Source organism: Astatotilapia calliptera, chromosome 18 (assembly GCF_964374335.1).
Source record: "Astatotilapia calliptera chromosome 18, fAstCal68.1, whole genome shotgun sequence".
NCBI classification, from domain to species: domain Eukaryota; kingdom Metazoa; phylum Chordata; class Actinopteri; order Cichliformes; family Cichlidae; genus Astatotilapia; species Astatotilapia calliptera.
Window position 1 is genome coordinate 10,334,375 of NC_137439.1, and position 22,734 is coordinate 10,357,108.

General features: G+C 38.8%; 1 protein-coding gene across 3 annotated transcripts in view; it reads left to right on the top strand.

Moving 5' to 3' along the window:
- The first annotated feature begins 3,559 nt into the window (after positions 1-3,559).
- The window catches only part of glis1a (GLIS family zinc finger 1a), a 65,854-nt gene continuing 46,679 nt past the window's right edge, over positions 3,560-22,734 (top strand). For all 3 annotated transcript variants that reach the window (XM_026150438.2, XM_026150440.2, XM_026150441.2), the window contains exon 1: positions 3,560-4,282. The gene's annotated coding sequence lies outside the window, so the exon portion shown is untranslated. The remainder of the gene's footprint in view (positions 4,283-22,734) is intronic.

Below are 22,734 nucleotides of genomic sequence, written 5' to 3' on the forward strand. Positions count from 1 at the left end.
GTGGAGAAAAGCGACAGCTGTGTAGACACGAGGCCTGAAACAAAGAAAGTCAGGTTATACACCAGGTGTGGGCAACTCCAGGCCCCGAGTGCCGGTGTCCCGCAGGATTTAGATCTCACCCTGGGTCAACCCACCTGAATCACATAAGCAGTTCATTACCAGCCTCTAGAGAACGTCAGGACATGTTGAGGGGGGCATTTAGCAGTTTAAATCAGCTGGGTTGGTTCAAGGGCACATCTAAAACCTGCAGGACACCAGCCTTCGAGGTCTGAAGTTGCCCACCGTTGTTATAGAAAGCTCACTGAGGACACCTAGTGTACAGGTGCTGTGCAACAATTTTTTTCAACGTCTTAACCCTTGTATGGTGTTCGGGTCTGTGAGACCCGTGTTCAGTTTTTTTCAAAAGAAAAATTAAACAATTAATTATTTTTTCACGTGTAAATGTGTTGTGTCTTTCCACTCACTCCACTTGATTATAACTGATTTATTTATAAAATTTTATATAAAAGAAAAACGAGAAGCACATTAATTCATAAATGTGATCTAACAAAGGTAAAGGGAAAAAATTAACCATGTTTGCTGTTCATATGTCTTGTAATTGGGATGAAGTAAACATCTGTTGAGTAATTTAACATAAAATTGTTTGATAGTGTTAATTTGGAAAGCCAAAACTCTAGCGGGTCCACCAGACCCATGAACACTGGCTGAGTAACAAAAATACGAACACCACACAAGGGTTAAACAAAGAAAAAAAGTAGAGGCAAACCGAGGAGGTGTATCAACCAAATCTTTTAGCTTGTATGCTGTTTTTGCTAGACCCTTTTGGCTTGTAAGTCTTGAAAAGGAAGTAACACCTCTTGCTATACCTTGCAAACAGTAAGTGTTTCATATATATATATATATATATATATATATATATATATATATATATATATATATATATATATATATATATATATATATATATATAAAACTTAACATAAAACACTGATGTAGAAGAAACAGGTCCTCAACACAAAGAAAGTCAAGTAATACAGAGAGGAAAGAAAATCGCTGAGGACACGCTCTATAAAATCTATGCATTATGTGTCTCCAGAGGGCTTGAGAGGTGATAGCATATCGGCATATTTTTATAGTAAAAGTGAACCAAATATCTGAAATACCAAAAATGCTGGGATTATTTAATTTATGGGACAGACACTTACCAATTTGAGTTAAATGATGAGCTCTTATTACATTAATTTGATTTTTTTTTTAAAGTCATTGCTGGTTGCAGAGTGTCAAAATGCCTGCATATCTTTTTATATTCATCGCAAAATACCAAATATCCCACAATGAAAAAGCCTTGAAAGCATGTGAATTTGAGAACCTACTTAATTCTCCAAGTTGGAACATCAGTCCATCATCTCCAGTGATTTGTTGTTTGCTCTGAGATGAAAATGAGCTGCAGATAAAACACTTGTGTTTTACCCTGAATAAATGCTTTAATTCTCATTTTCAAAAGATTTCTGAATGACTTTAAAGAGAAGGGATGGTAAAAAGAGAGATTAACACCAGCTGCTTTCTGCATCTAGTTAGCAGCGAAGCCCCTGTGTCCCAAATTTTCATGGAGAATACGTTCTTTTGTGAATTGTTTTTGCCCATCTGGTTTTGTTTGCAGCTCCATCCCCGAGGACTTGTTTACAGCTCTGTGCATCTTCTCAGAAATCAGAACTCATACTCTGACTTGCAGTTTTACTGTGTGATCATGTACACAGATGAAAGGTTTCTGCTTGTTTGCCTCTTTTGTGTATTTATGAAAGTCTTAAGAGCGTGAGGACGAGACAGATGTTTGACACGCTGTTATGCAGTGTGTCCAAGTATTGACGTGATTGGTACAAATGTTGGAGTAGCAGGGAGTTTACATGTCAGTGCTGGCAGTGATGGGATGGTAATGTGTGCCATCAATTTTCACCCTGGTATAAATCATGCAGACCTGACAGCGACAGAGACACCATATAGGAAACTGTGCGGAGCAGAAACCAGAATATGGTGAAAGTAAGGTCAACACCAAGCACCTCAAACACACTCAACACAATTTATAGGGAAACCACTGGAAATACAAATATCATAAAGTGAAGAGAAGCCATGTGAACTTAATATTAAGTCTCTTTCAGTTATAATATAGGAAAAGTGGTAAACCGTACAGGGAAAAACCGTAATAAAACTTTCTGTTATGCATACTTATAGTTTTACAGATGCATTTGTCTTAAGAGGCTTAAACTATTTAGAGCACATCTGGAGCTGCTTTAGATTTAACGTCCTGCTCTGACCCGTGTGCTGCAGGTGCTAATAATCAATAAACTGATTTACAGTCAACATGCCTTCTATTGACTTTAGCACGAGGATAACATATCAAATAGCCATTCTTCAATGAGAAAGTGGACTTCTATCAGAATCATACAGTGATAAAAACAGTTTGTATGTATGGAAAACATTTTTCCCAGTACTCATTAGCAGTTTAGAGATTTTGCCCTGTGAGGTTGGTTAAAACTACCAAATGTTCCAATTTGATTGAAGTAAGTTTACTATGAATTATACCTAAAGCTTCTTTAATCATAGTAACCATGAAATCTACAGACGTGAAACTAGCCGGCATATGTGTGGTTTACTAAGGTTAAAACTTTCTATTTAAACGATGACTATATATATAAAAAAATGCCTTAAATCTATGTATATTATAGCTAGACTATAGTGATATACATGCCCAAATTATGACTAAAGACTCAATACTTCACACATACAACATATTACATGTAGAAGGTGCAAGCTTCCACCAAGACAGCTCACTCCTGGGCAGTTTTTTATCCTAAAAAAAAGAAATGCTCTCGTATTTTCCTTTTAAAATGTAAAGCCACTGTCCACGAGCAAATATAGGTGAATTTACCTGAAGATAATGTAAACAGGCTACAGCAGTCTGAGAGTGTAATATAAAACGGTGGTCCTTTTGTTCTTGATCAGCCAAAAGGGACAATTTATTTACAAGAACTCCATCCTTACCACACCAACAAACTCCCAAACCGATTTTACCAATCAGTGTAAAGTTTCTTATCTTATATATCTAAAAACAGGAGCAGATAAAGTAGATCAGTATGGTACAATGATGTAGCCCAAATTTGTCCCACACACAATATAAATTTTATTAATATTATTCTTTTTGAGATTAAAATCTATTTTTGTAGATAAATATCAAAGTGCCATTTCAAGAAAAAAGTTAAAATAATTGTCACCCTTGTTCGAGATTAAACTTGAAATATTATTTCAACTTTTCTTTCAAAAATACTATCCCAAAATAGTACTTCAAGATTTATCTCTATTTTTTCATTTTAGTTTCTAAACCAACAACAATAGAAAAAAAAATTCTAAATAAAAACAACTTTTTTGTTTCTTTTGATGAAAAATAAATGCTTGAATGTTAGATGTTGATATTTTTGAGTGATCATCTCAAAGTTTCAACTCAACAACACAAAAATCCAAGTTCTTTAGAAATACCTAACTTGAAATTCTGACTTACAGAGGGCATGGGGTGGCTGTACATCAGGAGGTAGTGCAGGTCACCTACTGATTGGAAGGTTGGTGGTTTGATCCTTGGCTCCTCTAGTCTGCATGTCAAGCCCAAGTTGCTCTCCGATGCATCCATCGGAGTATGAATGTGTGTGAATGTAGTTAGAAAGCATTAAGTACAGAGAAAGTGCTTGTGTGATTGGGTGAATGTGGCATGTTATATAGAGTGCTTTGAGTACTCTGGGAGAGTAGAAAAGCGCTATATAAGAATCAGTCCTTCCATAGCTTCCATACATACTGGCTGCAAGGACAACATAAAATGAAAGCACTTCAACGTTTCTCTGTTTTATTAATATTTTCCCTCTAACTCAGATTGGGGGCCAATCATATTTAGACTCACCACATACCCCCCCTCTGGACACGCCCCTGGTCTAAGTCGTTTTTTTTAAACTTTTTTTTTTTTTTTTACTTCGTTGCTCACTGTTAAAACACTACAGACTCAACGAGCGCTTCATATGCAGCATTATGAAAGAGCTTTAAAAGCAGTAACAGATGCTTACAGATGAACGTATATTAGCTCACGTCGAGGGGAGAGAGTTCGTGCGTGCGCGCGCGGGCAGCTAGGCAGCTGCAGCTCTTGAGCCGACAGCTCTGCAGTGACAGTGGGAAGTACAATCCGCGTGCAGTCAGCGCGAGGCAAAGACCTACTGACAACAAGCTGATGAGGGGACACCACACGGTAAGAACAGCTGGCCTGATGTGACTTTACTGCACTTTTATGAAGTTTTTTTCACGATTTTTTTCGCTGTCATGGAGTTTAACGCGTTAGCACGTTTGAAACAATATGATGTGTTTTCTCCTAACGAAGCCCCCACCACCCAAAAAAAAAAAAAAAAAACCCCAGAAAACTAAGAGTTTCTGTAAATGGACTCCAGCTGATGTATGATGGATGCAAATGTACAGTGACCTGTCAGGAGTTTTATGATAAGTGAGGAAAATCATCGCTGGGTGGAAGAAAATAGTTCCACGCTGTCCTCAAGAAATGTTATTATCAGGTCTAATCTTACCTCCGTATCTTGGATTACACAAGAACTTATTCTGATTGTGCAACAAGCATTTGAGTAAGGCAATTAAGAGCTATACGCTATAGTGAGCTCATGCCCAAATGGTTCCCTGTGATAGTTTCCCTCCTGTTACTTATGGGACTTTTCCTTTCCACTCCTCTGCAGTCTGCTGATTTATGTAATGTAGCTGGAATGAAAAGTGCTGCGCAGGGGGTGGAAATCTGGCTTACTGAGAGGCAAACCGATGAGGAGGCTTGTTTTAATCATTAGTCTTATGGTGTCACTGACATGCAGCTTGTGCTGGGAATTGATGGTTTTGAGATGTACATTGAGGTGGGGAATCACTGATAATTTATTAACTTAATTTAATGTTATATATGTGACTCTTAAAGGAGCAATAAACAAGATTTTTGGCTTTTTCAGAAACCACTAAGTTACTTTAATATGCTTTTGGGAGGTTGATCAGGTTGTTGGTCAACACCGATGACTCACAGATTATTTCACCAGATGCTCAGATTGTTTGTTCAAGTTCTCACATGGACCATGGTGCTACGAGCGGGAAATCAGCAGCAAGCCAAGGTTTGTTTCTACCTAAAGTATTTGTTTGGCCTGACAGTTGGGCTGTATGTTCGCCTCAACTTCTCACCGGGGAGAGAAAATAACAATAACATTTCAGTTTTAGTGGATTGTTTTACTATTGCCGCTTTCAAAATGTAAACGGCAGATTCAAAATGTGTCATTGGGTTACAGGGCTGGACTGGGACAAAAAATCGGCCCGGGCATTTTGACTAGAGACTGGCCCACCAGGTATTATAGGAAAAACCATAAAGCCTTTGAATGAAAACAAACGCTGTTGTCACAGTGATGTACACTGTCTTGTTGGTATATATGTATCAGTCTAATAAACTTAAACCTACACCATCCTCCCTATTCTGGTATTCTAAACTGTACCCGAAAGTAGACTGCTTGGTCGAGTTAACCTCCTAAACTATCTAGAACACATGGTGAAAACCTGAAATTAAGACAGAGGAGACTAGAGGTGAGACATGATCATTACTTGTCACGGTCCTGGGTCGGGTCGACCCAGCATTTTGAGTTTCTTATGTTTTGGTTTATTTTTGCATTATGGATTGGTTATTCTCTGGTGATACTGTTTTGATTACAATTATATTCTGATTCTTTAGTTATCTGATGATGATGTTGATGACGATGATGATTATGTCTGGTTTAGGTTTTGTTATCTTGCCCTTATGTTTGGTTTAGGTTGCCTGTGCTTAGTCTTCTCTGCCCGTATGTCCCTCTGTTTGTCCATGACGTCATTATGCCTGTTTACGAGTCTGTCTCTGTCTGGCGTGTGCTTCCTGTCTTATTTTGTAGGTCTGTGTCCTTTGTCAGTGCGTTCAGCTTTGTGCTCTCCCTGTCTCGTCAGTGTAATCAACGTCAGCCGTGTCTCCCAGCTGTTTCCTCTTTGCTCCGTTCACCTCTTGTATTTAGTGTCTGTGTCTTCCCCTACTCGGTGTCGCATCGTTAACGTCTGTTCACCCTCACTTGCTGCGTGTTTAGGATTTCCAGTCCTCCTGCATCTCTGTTTAGAGTTTTGTTTGCTTTTGTGAGTTTTATTTTATCTTGATGTTCTGCTCCAGCAATAAAGCTGCATTTTCTGTCTAAACCTCGTGTCCTGAGAATCCTGCATTTTGGGTCCACCACTCCTGCCTGCCTGCCACACAGCCGACCATGACATTACTGATTACTGATGACAGATTTAGATATATTTTCATAAACCATTCATTTGCCACATCAATAAACAGCATGGCAGGGCAAAATATTTTTTCTAACATGGCAACCTTTAAAAAGTGAAAGGAGATAGAAAGACAGGTGAGAAAGAATACAACTTTCCCCTGCATAGTTACCAGCTGTCAGCTACATATAAAAAGGATCCTGGTGTTATTTGTCTCTCAGAAACAGTTCATAACTTCCCTTCAACTCATTCATGTCACCTAAAAGGTAAACCTGTTTCTCCATCACCTGTTCAGCTCTGATGATTCAGTAAGGACATCTCCTGGTTTCATCTTCATGTTTCCCTCTCACCAGATAACCAAACCGACATCATGACCAGCAGCTTTTACAGCTGTGGCTCCAGCAAACATCAGCTGATACTAGAAATGAATAATAAATACATTCTAACAACAGCTGATCAAGCTTAAACGTGCTGCTGTTGTTTAGTGCGACATCCGCTGGTTTCTTCTTTCTGGCGCAAAGTGGGCAATAAACAAATGAGAGAAAAGCCAATCAGCTGATCATTGATCAGTTTCATTATTGAAGTAGAAACAGGAGAGGGAGGGGGGAGAATGAGAGAAGAAGAGGCAGCTGTGCAGCAAAGACAGAATAACTCCAGCTTTGTGTCTTTTTCATTGTAGCTGAAGTCCGGGACAAACTGTGCTCCTTTTCACCTCAATACGAAACGCGCAATATTTTCTCTGAATACGAGACGATTCCGTTTTTTACAGGACGGTTGGAAACTCTAATAATTAACCTTATAAATAAAATAAGATAAAACAAGTTCAACATCAATAACATCATAGCACCCGCCCAGCTGTATAGAAACTCCGTCATGCTAGCTAGTACGCCGTACGAGCTATTGTAACTGACTGTGAAAAGTCAGCATAACGAAAATAAACTCCACCTAAACTTGGTTTATATCTGACCCAGATAGACTGCAGGTCATAACTTCTTACCTAAAGTTCAGTTCACCGCCTTGGGTCTCTGCTCCTCCTGCCTTTCCGTCATCCACCTGCCAGCGTGTTGTATCTGCTGGCCTCCACCACTTGCTAATGTTACTGAATCTGTAGAAGCTCCGCAATAGCCACCACCAAACAACTGAGTTATTTTTACACATCTCCCTTCATCTGGCCAATCCGCCACCTTTCAGTGTTTATACCGTTACGGGAAAAAAAACGAAAAATCACCATCGGCCCGCCGGGCAAATGCCCGGTATGCCCGATGGCCAGTCCAGCTATGTTGGGTTACAACATGGCTGTAACCCAGTTCCTGAGAAGCCCCCTCTGATCCCCAGTATATATTGAAATGTTATCATTTCCCTTAGGAACTGAGAGACCAACAAGCTTTGTAGTTGGAAAAATATGTTGGTTAATGAATTGTTTAGCGGCATCATTAATTACCTCTGCTGAATGGGTTATGGAATTGGTTCGGTTCATTTTTCCGTTTGTTAGGGAGATTACTTATTTGCAGGTTTTTGATGTTTAATAATGCAGCAAGGTTTGTTTTTTTTAAAAAGAATACAGTTTTCTCTTAAATATATTACTTGAGTTCTTATCTTTGCTCGCTGTCTTTTTTAGTGATAATATCTGACTTCATGCTGCTGTTTTAAATGTTAGACCTAAAGCAGAGATGAATGCACTGGAAAAACAACTTATTAATTACAACACATCATTATTTTCAGAAGTCTTGGGCAATTCTTCATGTCATGTCATGTCATTAATGCTGTCACCATCAGTTTTGTATTTTCTTTTCTTTTTTTGCCCTTAGATTTAGAATGAAACTGATGCTCTTGGATTCAGGAAATATTGATGCAATCTTTACTATTTTCTGACCTTTTATATTTAAAAAAAAAATGTTAAAGGCAAGAAAAAGGTTCCCCAAAGCAAAAATGCATTAACGATTTTAGATTGCGTCTTTGACATCCTTATTGTTCTCAGCCAGTTCATCACTGACAGATTTTCCAACAGGGGATTCACCGATCTAGCCTTTGGATTAAGATCCGATGTTGATCTACTCTTGTTCTTTAGCCTTTATTTATATAAAGGTGTGTAGATTTCCAGGTGAGCTCACATTAGTCCCATCTTAACTCAAAACACTAAGTCCTGTGTGTCCTGTGTGTCTGTTCTCCAACACAAGAATAGACTTAGCGGATCCCTTGCTTTAAAACAGGACCTGTTTAATTACGTCCTGTGTTTTACTCCTTCACTCTTCCCACACCACTGCTACAACATGGTAGAAACTAGCAGCTAGTTTGGAGCTATTTCACACTTGTTATAGCAACAGCTTTTATTTGTATGTTTGCAGCACTTTGGGATTTAACCTCAAGCTGTTAAGTCAGCTAAGTAAGGTCAAGTGAATTGACACAACTGAAAAGTTCCACTGACAAATCTTTCCTTGTTAGTTTCGCTCTCTTGCTAACTTTCACTATTGCTATGTTTGGTTTGACGCTTTAGAGAAGCTTTTATTGCATTTATGGTAACATAGTGTGTCTTACTGAACCCTCAGTCAAGGTGTCAGTGTTGTATCAGAACTGGAAAAAGTTGCATTCATGCATGTTTGTTTACTTATTTATCTGACGTTTCGTTTATCTGATGTGCTGCTGTTGATTTCTGAGCCAAGTCAGAAGATGTATAGCTAATATTCAGAATGCGTCCTTGTTTATCTTTTTAAGATGCAACATTTTAATACAAACAGTACTAAAGTACATTAAACATAAACACAACAACTAAAAGCAGCAACTGGAAAAATGGCAATCGCTAAAAAAACGTAGATAATTGAAAACCAATCTAGGAGAGTGTTGCCAAAATTGTGCAAAGCTGCTTTTAATGTGGCATTTTCCCCAAATGATCTTGAAAATCTCCTCAAAACTGTAAACGCAAATAAATTCTTGAAATAAGTTTGTTGTAATGCAGTCAGTTACTGCTCCTCCTTTGATCATCTAATATTCCACCCACTTCTCTAAATTTGTGTAAAACCAGCTGATGGGAAAAACCTGCTGATTCAAATTTGTCTAAAATCTGATCAGATTTTGGCTGGGGAAAAAAAAAGGCTAATGCTATTCCCTCTGGTGGCCATTAGAGGTCTTTCAAAGTCATACGCTTTGTTTCGAAAGACCTCTTAATACTTGTGTTTACATTACGTAGGGAAGGATGACCTAATGTATTTAATTAAGAGTTCAAAGCTGCAGCGAACCCTGGGTCATATGGGATGAATTAGTGTTAGGCAAGAATTTAATTTGCTTTTTCATACATAAATATTTGTTTCCACATCTTTGAAAAAACAGCCTGGAGTCTGAATTTGTCACATCCGATCTCATGCTAGTTCGAGCTGTTGTTTTATGACAGAGCATGTTGATGAAATGGGTCGTCACTTGTTTTTCTCAGCTGCCCAACCCCTGCATACCTTTCACGGACATTAACAGTTATTGCCCTAAAAGCACAGAGTCATTTTGGTTTCGTTCAGAAATATTATTCCTGGCCAGAGGTGCGTTCTCTTTTGCAACACCCGAGGGTGACACAGCTGGGTAATACAACTCGCTTCAAGTATCCGAGGTAACTGTTTCAACATTGTTTCTGGTGTTTAACTGCGGGCTAATGTCTTTTTAAATCATGTTTACTTGGGAAATTATTTCAACTCCCAGAACTTTTCTTCTTTGCGCAGTCCAGTGAATTAGTGGGATTATAGGAGTTCCAGTTAATACAAGGAGGGTACTTTATCTGTAAATGACAATTATAAATCCCAGATTCATGCTCAAGGTTATTTTCACAGCACATGAAAACAGATGTATTAAATGTGAGCGGGAGTGTATGAATGTATCTATAGTGTCTCTGGTTTAGAAATGAATCCAGATTGTGTTGCAGGGAAAGGCTCTTCCTTGGGCTTTGTTGATTTTGTGTTGGACTTGATTGAAACTTGGATACCTTAAATATTTAAATGCATTAGATGTCAATGTTTGAACAAGAGATAAAGCAACAGTGAATGATCTCAAACGATGCCTTAATCACTTTCGACACTATACTGGATTGTGTATTAAAGCTTTTTTTTTTATTCATTTGGTCCCCAGTATTTAAATATGGTTTATTATAAAGCAAATAGTGTAAATGTAGTGGCGTACAAGAGATACTGATACAGGTACAACCCTTTCCCCTTCAGCAGCTGGTAAGCTGTAAAGCAGGGTTTATGCTTTCCATATCTATGAGTCTGCTGTGGTCTATATAGTCCACTGGGGTCCCAGTCATGTAAATTTTGGAGTTTGGAGATAGTTGGAGTTGGTGGGTTGGTGGTCCGCGCAGAATGTACATCACAGTGCACCAACTATGGTTGCACCCAGGCAGCAAACTTCAAGTGGACTTCAAAGACTGATGTGCCATCGAGTCTCCAGCTGTCCATGTCCACAACAGAGTATAATCTAGGCTTCACATATTACTAAAGTTAAAAGGTGGCAATAATGCACCCAGTAGCTTTTTAAGCTACCATTTAAAAACACAAGTAGAGTAAGAAATTATTACTAGCTATATTTCCGTGGAAACTGAAATGTTTTTCTTTTTGCCATCCAGAAGTAAAAATTTCAGTTAATTATCTGAAAAGTTTGTCTTACAAAGTCAAACGTCTGAGAAAATAATAATAATAATAATAATGGATTGGATTTATAAAGCGCTTTTCAAGGCACCCAAAGCGCTTTACAATACCACTATTCATTCACTCTCACATTCACACACTGGTGGAGGCAAGCTACAGTTGTAGCCACAGCTGCCCTGGGGCAGACTGACAGAAGCGAGGCTGCCATATCGCGCCATCGGCCCCTCTGGCCAACACCAGTAGGCAAGTAGAGTAAAGTGTCTTGCCCAAGGACACAACGACCAGGACAGAGAGCCCAGGGATCGAACCGGCGACCTTCCGGTTACAGATGCGATTCCAAACCCCCTGAGCCACGGTCGCCCGTTATCAAAACCCATTATCATGGGGGCAGCAGCCTATTTTTTTTTTTCTCTTCTCAGTGGTGGAAATAAGCTTCCATCGGCGTCGAACCAGTAAAAAGTTGAGGAGAAACGTCATCAAAAAGTCCTGCCAGGAAAAGCTAGCATGTCCCAATCTGAGAGCAGACTTAGTTAAGGTGCTCTATTGGATTGTGGAGGCATTTTTAGTACAATGATCTTTGTGACATGATTTGGACTTTGTGACGTCATGCATTATCCTAATGTAAACAGTCAACAGAAGATGGGTTCGTTAAAAGGATTGGACGTTGTCAGCAGCAATAATCAGGTAGGCTGCGGTAGGGCTGGGCGATATGGTCCAAAATTCATATCTCGATATTCTTTAGTTGGATGGTGATATACGATATATATCTCAATATATATTTTTTTAAGCCATAAAGTAAGAACAGAAAGAGAGTTCTTAGTCAAAGCTGTGTCCCAGATGTCACACAGGCACTTTTACTAACATACAGCGTAGATGTACATGAAAAATTACTCAGAAATAAATTATCAGCATTTATTAAATAATAATGCTCTATAAATAAAATAAAACAATGTTGTTTTTGTGCATAACAAAAAGCTCACAATTGTGCAGTCAAAATGTAAAGTAAAAGACGCTGAGCATAATAACAAAGACACAGATTTCACAGCTGCTCTGTTCCCAAGTTCTACTGCGTGACTGACAGCCGGGAGTTTGAAATCCGCTTTGTAACCATGTCTCTTAACAGGAGCCATTTCTGGTCATTATACACACAAAATACAGTAATATTACGTTGAAGCACAGTACGTATCACTCCGCGAGGCTCCTGACTACGGTAGCCGTAATGCTCCAACAATCCATCAAGCGGTGCAGCTCCGTAGTTTACCAAAGTCGTACTAAAACATTTTTTGACAGATTTCTGAGCGCAGTGTAGCACATTAAATCGGTTTGCGATCAGTAAGCACAACCAGAATTTATACATAAGGCGACATTCTCAACAGAATACATTATTCTGCTGCTCATCTGACACTCCAAATAATAGTAATAATAATTAGTGCTGTCAGCATTAATCTTGTTAAAACGACGTTAACGCCAAAACTGCATTAACGCGGCAAATCTCCGTTAACGAGTTACTGCGGAACGCCCCGTGCGTGGGGCTGCACGGCGTCAATGCGTTAATGAGCTAACCGCAGTAAGATAACGCTGGCCACACTAAAATGGTAATCTCCAAATGTTTTCTTTTTACCAACCAGCTCCTCTTTGATAGCTGCCATGTCCATCTTTTCGTTGCCTGCAGGTGAAGCGATGGGGGAGGGGGAGTTGTGTTCAGTGAAGGAGAGGCGAGGCAGAGTAACGTTGCGTAGAGACAAAAGTGGACGAAAAAGAGGCAAACTTGCGGCTCCACAAGTATAATTATAAGGTAACATAGACTATATCAATATAAACGATATTGTCACATCTGATATCTCGTATAAAAATATAGCGATATATTTAAAACTCGATATATCACCCAGCCTTAAGCTGCAGTGTTTAAACGATGCTCAGCTGGTACTAAGGGCCCCCCAGAAAATACCCCCCACATCATTATACCCTCACCACCAACCTGCACTATTGCTACAAGGTGGAATAGACCCATGCGTTCATGTTGTTGGGACCTAATTCTGACCCTACCATCTGAATTTTGCCTCAGAAATTGAGACTTATCAGATGAGGGAATGTTTTTTAGTCTTTTGTTGTCCAATTTTGCTCTGGTGTGGTCTTCTGCTGCTGCAGCTTATATGCAGGTTTGACATGTTGTGCATTCAGAGGTGATCTTTTGCATACCTTGGTTGTAAAGAATTTATTTGAGTTACTGTTGCGTTTCTAACAACCTGAAAGACTGTGCCTATTCTCCTCTGACATCAACAAAGCATTCTCACTCAGAACTGCTGCTCACTGGATATTTTTTTCTTTTTTGGACCCTTCTTTGTAAAACCTAGAGCTGACTATGTGGGGAAAATCCCCAAAGACCAGCAGTTTCTGAAACGCACAGACCAGCCTGTCTGCCACCAACAATCCTGTCACGTTCAAACTCACTGAAATCACCCTTCTTCCTCGGTTTGATGCTCAGTTTGAACTTCAGGAGTTTGTCTTGAGCATGTGTTCATGCCTAAATGCATTGAGCTGCTTAATTGTCTGATTAGAATGAATTATGAATAGAATTAATGAGGAATTAAATTGGCATACCTAGCACAGTGACTGGTTAGTTCCTTTTTAACTCCTTCTAGCTCCGCTTTTGGTCTTCACCAACTTTGAGGGAAATGTCTGGCCTTTGGTCTGGTTAATGGTCCACTGTGTTCAGATCTAATCTATTTCTGGCTCTCTTTTGGTCCTTAGCAGGTGGTGTTTAGTGTATTTTTAGGGCTTCATACTGAATAAAAAGCCATGCGTGGTGGTCAAAGTAAACCAAAATAATACATCCGTAGGCCGTAAAACCAAAACAATGATTGATCTAACTGATCAAAGCTGTTGGGTAAAGGTAGAGCTGGCAGTAATCCTCTGTGGGAGACCTCTTCCATTTTTACATATGAAAAAAATATCAGCAAGTGCAGTTTAGGGTATATTAAGAACATGTCCCATATTTTAAAGCTCTGTTGTCTTTTGTTACAGTACAGTTTTGAAGATGAACACACATTCATAAAGGATAACAAAATAAAGCTAATTGGTTTATTTCCCATGGGGTCTTCAGCAGGAGGTTGGAGCAGAAGCAGCAAGAGAGCAGAGCAGAAAGTGATTAAATCAATGCAGCAGCAATAAACAATGTGCCAGCAAACAGATTGGTAAATAACTCGGCAACAAAGAGGAACTGTCCTAGAAAAATGACAAAATTATTATGTTAAATTAAAAGTATACTTCTTACAGAGCATGTAGCCACTGCCAGTAGCAACATCATGTGCTGTTTTTTGCATTAGTTTGTGTTGGGACGTGTGCACTAAAGAGAGTAACAGACTCAATGCAGAGGGAGTTGTTGCAATAAAGTTCAAATATTATTACTGGGAACCTCCTAAGACTAACATACAAGCATAACAAATATAGCAGTTAAATTAAAGAGATCTGTCAAAATTAATGATGGCTTGAAGAATCTGCAGAGCGACATATGTAGCTTTCATCTACTCCCAGAAGGAAATCAATTTACATTTCTGTGTTTATTTTTTATTTTTATTTTTTTAAAGAAAGAAAAAAGGAGTGTTTCAAAGGTGGCGTAGGGTCTGCTGGAACTGCAGGGAGAAATGTTGAAGTAAAACATGAGTTTTCACTGATGCTTACAAAGAAGAGGGTTGGTGAGAGTTGTTTTGAAATGAAGACTCAGAGTACAGTTAAGATTGTGTCCTGGAACTTGTTAAAAGCATTACTTTAATGAGTATTTTGATGTGCTTTTTTTTCTCCCCCCTTTCTTGCGTGACTGTGCCATATTCACTCCTCAGCATCCAAGTGCAAGAGAGTGAATAAGGTAGAGAGATATGACTCAAACTTTCACTCCTTTGGGGAAAGTTGTTGTTGTTCTAACAGTGTACTCAGTAATACGTTCACTTCCATATGTGGAAGTAGACGCATGCATGCATTTCTTTCTTTGATGCAACTGAGAAAGTTCTATTTTCTCCACATATTGTAATTACTGTGTGAAGCTTCCACTCTAAGGCTTAAGACCATCACCTCTGTGTTAGGTCTGATAAAGGTAGAAGGTCATTAAACCCTTACCTCCACAGTGAGGCTGTGTATAGTTTCAAATGGTTTCGCACACATGGACCTTACCGACATCTAATCAAAGTTGCTCGTTTCCTGCCATTTCTGTAATTTTCTGAAGCTGATAATCACGCTGTGATTAGCAAGCTGTGCGGAGCTAAGAAATAAACCCGGCTTCTCTCTCAGCTCTCTTTCAGATGTTACGCAATTATTTCTGTCATTTTCAATGCGAACAATGAAGCGCAACACTATGATTCTCTTCCAGAAAATTCACCATTATCTCTGGATGTCTCCATTGTGGCTTTCTTCATTTTATGATTGCTGGCTTTTCATTCTGTCTTAGTGTTGCCATTTTAAACAGCTGTAAACACTTCTGACTTCCTTCCTTTTATTGATTGTGTATGTTTTCCTAGCTCACACTACGATTTATTGCTCATTATTCCTACAACTTCTGTATTCACTTTATTTGTTTTTGACACACACACACACACACACACACACACACACACACACACACACACACACACACACACACACACACACACACACACACACACACAGAAGCATGTACTGGGCAAAAGTATCTAGTGTCAGAGTATATTTAAATATAATTTTGATAGCACACGTTAGATAAAATAGCCATGCACAGCTACAAAGCATGCAGAATTACAGTGAAATGTAACTTGAACTGTAATTCAGTGTAGAGGTGGGTGATACAGCTTCAAAATTATATCACAATATTTTAAGGTAATTTGAGCGAATTATATGTATGATGATATAGGGGGAAAAAAACTCAATTTTCTATGAAAGGTTACATCTTGCAGGAAACAACATTTGTGCTGTTGGCTACTGTCACTGATATGGTAAATGGACTCGATCTTACATACTGCTGTTCTACTCTACACCTCATACACACAGGCACTTTTTTAATGCTTAAGTGCTTTCTATCTAACATTCACACACATTTATAGTCCAATGGGTGCATTGGAGAGTGGTGGGGGATCAAACCACCAACCTTCTGATCAGTACAACAACTTATTTGAGAGAGTGGATGAACTGAGGGGCTGTGCCAACATCCAATAAAATACAAAAATCAAGGATTATTTTGAACTGTGAAGTTGGAAATGAGAATAATAAGTCCCATTTTAAAGTTCACGTACTTTGCTGCTTTTAAAAAAATATCAACTACATGGCAGCACAAGGAACGTTTTACATGTTAATGGAAAGTTTGTCAGATTCCTACAGCAAAGAAAAATAAATCTCAGGAACACCTTCAGTTGATACATGAGGTGCTGAATGACTGATTGCATTGAGTTAACAATATAAGAAGCTTGTGGTGAAATTTGTCCCAAGGCAGAAAAAATACAACATTTTAAATTGTTCTTCACATTCCAACATTTCCAAAGATACAAAATTTGTCGGGCTAAAACTTTGTGGAAAACATGTTGAATATTTCCACTTGATGACAGGATTAAAAAAACAAAAAACAACCCAAAAAACAGAAAATTAGGTGTGGATCAAGTGGGATATCTCATGCAAAAATATAAATCATATGAGGCAAATGTGGCACTCCAGAAAACCTCTGTGTAATTATCATATCAGTGCAATGAACAGCTGGAACACGTTGACACTGTCAGTCACTGATGAATTGGCTGATTTTACCAACGTTAAAGCCACTGAAAGGGAAACTAAAGTGTTCAAGGACAAGAAGATGCCAGTGAAACTGAGTCTGTCCTAAACACGACCGCATAACTTTGTCAAACTGTTTATTCAGCTAACTGTAATAGATTACATTATTAACAATATAGTCAATGTAACAAGATTTATATAAAAACAAACTTTAAATTCCCGGCTTTGTAGTGTTGGATGTGCGGCTTCTTCACTCGCTAATTCTCCCATGACATCATGTGGAGGAGCCCTGCATGAAAAGCTGGAAAGTGTTGCTTGATGCTGCCCTGACTGATCTACTGGCTGAAATACTGATGGTTCACCAAACATCGGCTACAATAAACCACTAGATGTAAAACATAATCTGTTTTCACAGGGTTGCTCAGACCAAATACCACCCAAAATTTGTTTGGAAAGACACACTGGAGTCAGTCAGTACCCACCATACCAGGAATAAGTCCATTGCAGAAGAGTTTTAACAGACGCCTCGTGAAGCTGCTCATATTTCAAGGCGCTGGCAGGCCAGGAGTCCAAGTTTGGTCCATAGGCACTGCTGCTGCTGGCCCTGCTCTATCTGGTCCATGAGTGCTGCTCACAACAACTTGTGGTTTAGACTGAGCCGCTGTCATTTCACTGGAATTTCCTGCCATCTGCACTAAAACAAAGTTTCTCACAGATCCACACCTGCTTGTAAAGGTTTAGGTTTGCCAAGAGGGGAGGCCGGAGCAGCATAGGTGAGCGGTGATGGAGGGAAAGGCAGAGACCCACATATTTTTTTATGGTTTGAGTTTAAAAGCGAAGGAAGAAAAATGAAATGTGAATTGGTGTCGCAGATGCTGAGAGCTGAAATGGCATATCTCAACACTTGCCTAAGAAAAAATTTACAGATTGCTTAAGGTCTTGCGTCAAACAGGAATTGCATGATAATATAATGCTGTGTTCATGTCATTAGGAAACTCTGGATTGTTGGCTGCCAGTCCACTTGTGCTGCTGATTCTCACTCATCACTGCAGATTTCTGCTGTCTTTTCACATTCTCGCGTTGCACTTGGATATGTTTTGGTCACAGAGGAGACCCATAATAAATTGCTATTAATAGCTACTGTGTGTGAGTGTAACTTGAACCCAGTGTAATAACTTTGAGGGTTTTTTTTATTGCAGAGTTGCAAGTATAAAGTATTAGTGTTTGCTTACTTCTGCCGATACTTCCATATGTTGTGCGCCAAGTCGGATATATCGCAGCTTTAAGGAAAATCACTTAATTATGTCTTGCTTGTTGACATGAGTGCAATTCACAAGTGGGGAAAATGGATTTTGCCGCAAGAAGCATTGCTATAGTCTTTTCAAAACCAAAAAACATACCCTGCACATAAAAGTCATTATGAAAGTGCTTATAACTTAAAATATTTTTGATGGAAAGCAGCGGGTGACTCCTCTGGCAGCCAAATGTTTGCATTAAAGTCTATGGGAAAATGACCCCTAGGCTCTCTGCTTTGATCACCTAAGTATTCACTTTCCTATTGAGTTTATGGTTTCAGTTGCTGTTTCAAGTCTTATTGAATTGAAGTTCCTTTAGTAAGTTATGGACCCCATTAAGGCCTTTACACACAAGTGCAAAACTTTGTGCAAATGTTTCATGCATGGGGCGATCGTGGCTCAAGAGTTGGGAGTTCGCCTTGTAATCGGAAGGTTCCCGGCTCAGACAGTCTCAGTCGTTGTGTCCTTGGGCAAGACTTCACCTACCGCCTACTGGTGTGGGCCAGAAGTGCCGATGGCACGATATGGTAGCCTCGCTTCTGTCAGTCTGCCCCAGGGCAGCTGTGGCTACAACTGTAGCTTGCCTCCACCAGTGTGTGAATGTGTGTGTGAATGGGTGGATGACTGGGTGTGTAAAGCGCTTTGGGGTCCCTAGGGGGGACTAGTAAAAGCGCTATACAAATACAGGCCATTTACCATTAAAAATATTTTTCTCACTCATCATTCACAGCTGTTCAAACCAACCACATAATTTTGCTGGGTTATGTTTTATTTTTAAATGTGAACTAACAGATCTGACCATTCAGATCAAATAGTAAAACAATGCTATTCTACCTGAGACACGCAGCTAGACGCTGCTAGACTCTCTGAAATTATTTACCTGCTTCCTCAAATGCGTTCCCATATCTGCCAACAAGCACTCAATCTGCCCCACTGACATGCAGCAGTCGTGATGCAACTTCCTCTCCTGGAGTCTTGATAACTGGATGAACCTATAGACAGATTCTTTTTCAGGTAAATGGGATCTTTTAATGTCTCTTCTGAAATGTTGTCTTTGTTTTACAGACCTTTTATTGAATCTGTTATTTCTTTCTGTATCACTGCTTGGTTTGGTAACATGACTTTGAAGAACAAGAACTTTTTATTATTGTTTTGTTTATTCTTATTGTTGCTCTTGCTGCTAAACTAATTTCCCCTTGTTGGACAATTAAGCATTTAATTGAATTGAACACAGAATCCTTGTTTCTTCCTTTTTATTTATAAAGCTCATGTTTGATGGTGACTGATTTTTTTCTGAATATAATGTTACACTAATTACAAGCTGCAAGTTTGCAGTGGAAACATTCTGAATTTCATGTCAGTTTTGCTTTTTCAACATGTTTGGTGTGTAATCTCCAGAAGGATACAAAAGAATGACGCTGGGTTGGGCCTACTTTGTGTTTGATAAGTTGTTGCCTTAGGAGTATGTAGTTTACCTCAGTTTCACTGTCAAATCCATCCTATGCTTATGGTGTCTGGTTTTCAAAACCTAACCTGGCTCAGCTCATCGCATATTTTATATGGACTCTGGACTTTGGTACTTTTGGACTTAAAGTTTACATTGTCAGGTAATAGCTTGACTCTAAAGCCTATATCATTGTAGTCATTTCTCACATATGAGCAAGTTTCTTATGAGCTACTCAAAACTATGATACAAATTCTTTTTTGTTCCTTTGATTACACTCAGCTTCACCTCACTACAAAATGTAATATCTGCTTTTGTTAATCTGTGAAATCACAACCAACTGAACGTACTAATAATTACAAGTGTTAAGCAAACCCTATTTATAAAAGATGGATTTAGTCAATGTAGCATCATCTGTTGCCAATTCCATCTTCTATTTGGCCAGCATCATCTTGGTTTTTTGACACTAGATGATCGATGGACAGCATCTCCTCCTGTAGTCTGTCGAGGACTATAATGTACAAATTGCACCTCATGTTGAATTTTAAGACTTGAAAATGGTGAACGAGGCCAGTCTCACACTGCTGGTCATTAGTGGGAATGCAGATTTAGAGCTTTTTCCATCTTTCATACAAAGTCAACAGTGCTACATGGTGTTTTCTAAATCTGCAACAGATATTACAGTAAATTGTATAATGCAATGAGATCATGGAAAAGCTTGTCTCCACCAGTAACGGGCCACTTGGGAGTCATTTACAACACCAAAATGTACCCTCTTGTTGTTCTTGAAAACACACCAAAAGACAAATTCTCAATCTTTTTAATGTGTAAATAGTGTTTATTTGAAAGGTTTTACTACTTAAAACAAAATCAAAACAGAGGAGCAAAACTACAGCGACAGCACATGACAGAAAGCAGCTCTGCAATGAAAGAACAAACAACTTCAAATAAATTAGATAAACAAAGTAAATAAAATCATTTCTTGTTTGAATTTTTCTCCTCCTTTGGTTTTCCCCTTTGCTGGTGAATCCCCTACTTCTGCACAGAGGAAACAGTGGAAAGTGTGCTGATTTTACGTCTTCACGCCTCAAACATGCAGTTCTCTTCTCATGTTTTAGCTTTTCTAATGTCACTCACTGCTACGTTATTATAAAAACACTTAGTGAAGCAAATTTTTTGTTGAACTGCAGAGCGATTTTGATTACAACCTGTGTGTGTGTGTGTGTGTGTGTGTGTGTGTGTGTGTGTGTGTGTGTGTTTCTCATAGAAAACTGAAATAGGTCATTTCTATGTGCAGATATGTAATTCAAAATGAAACAAAAGAACAAAATCCCTCCTGCTCATCCAGTAAAATAGACTTTAGTTTGGAGTTTCAATAAATTGCACATTTCTAAAATCCCTATCTGGGCTATTAAATGTCTCAGTGCAGAGGAAGGATTACTGTGAATAAAGTCAACAGTAATTTAAACCTTTTATTAAGATTGCATGCATGAATTGTGACCCAAGAGCAAATCCTCATGTTCTGCAATACCAGAGTGAATCATTCACCTGCTCCCAGTGAGCTTACTTTGACCCGAACTGCGTCTCGAAATCAAACAATTTTTTGGTTTCGCTCACACAACTTAACTGGACTGGGGTGTTAGGGAATTGGGAGTGTTAAATACTAATGATAAAAGTGACTGAATATATCAAAATAAGGGAGGGGATTTTACCAGTGAGTCAGATTTTCACCAGCCACAGTCATCACGTCAGAGACTCGAGGCAAACGGGGTCACAGCACACTGAGCTGAAACACTCGCAGGAAACCAGCCAAGACTTCGTTAAAGCATCTCAACTTCAGACCAGCTGCAGGTGATTATATAGTTAAGTTTGAGTTACCAGCACAGATGATGGATATTAGTTACTTAGCTTTTATGTGAAGTTCAACAAGAGCACCGTTGCAAAGTCTACAACCAGCAAGAATCACTAACAAAAACAGAATTATTAGAGCAGAAGCACTGCATCAAAATAAGTGGAAAACAAATGTTGATATTCTCTCCCTCTGTTTCACATCATCAAAACTCAGTTTATTAAAACAATTGAAGCTATACTGGTGACCCAGTGAGGCTTTGTGATAGATTTAGCCACACAAGTAAGATCAGTTTTTAGGCTCTGTATATATTTCTCTTAAAACAAACAAACAAACAAAACAACTAAAGGTCCTACATCTGTAAAAACGTTGGATGTCACCAGCTTGTCTGCAAACAGCTGACAATTACTAGTTGAGTGGTAATGACTTGAAAAAGTGCAAGTTAAACCAGATATGGAGATTATTTGCTTTCAGAGTAAAAATTGTGCCTTACAGTTGTATTTAACACATTTCAGAAGGTGGAACATTTACTTTGAAAGCAATCAGTCTCTGTTTTTGGTTTGTGTCCCACTTTTAACAGTTTCACTACATTTCAGTAAGTAGTTCGCACATGCATGTCGGCGATTAGTGTCCAGCCTTGTGTGCTTGGGGCTAAACAAAGCCAGTTTTATGATTAGTTATATGTATTTTCTATTTGGAACATTGATTTGAATTGCAGGCCTATAACTATTCCAAATGATTTCATAGCACACATCTATAGTCATGCCAGGTGTGGTCAAAAAGTTTTGTTCCTGCGCCTATAAAGAGAAAATAAACATGTCTGATTTGAATTAGACTTGAATCCACTTCAAGGCCATCTTCTTGTGCAAAAGTACACCACTTCCAGTGTTTAGTGAAGTCCAAATGTGCATCATCCACAGTGTCAGAGTGTCAATATGGCAAGGCTTCAATTTGAAAATTCATTTTTGGTTAAGATAAAGGCGACAGAGACAAATGTGGTGACAAGGTGAGTAATGAGAAAGTTTTGCAGGGATCGCTTGAGGATGTTACAGAAGCGAACCTCCGACACAAATTAACAGAGCATGATACTGCAAGTGTGAAAAAACAAGAAAACCAATAAAAAAAACAAGATGAGGATGATTGTTTAAAAAAAACAATGACTATGATCGTGCTTGCTTTCCTGATCTAAAATGCTGTCTTCACAGCCTTTGGGCTCATCAACTGTAAAACAGATGGTCGTCTCTGCATCTCCTCTACTAAGTTTCATGGTAAAAATGTGCACTGTATTGCTCAACCTTGAATGAAAAAGCAACCAAATATAAGTAAACTATGATTTTTAATTTTTAGAGGCATAATCTTCTAGATGTATTATGTAATAAGAACATTAAAATAAATGCACATAAAGTTCATTTTCTACCACAACGCACAGGCTTCTTTGACGAGTCACCTGGTTAA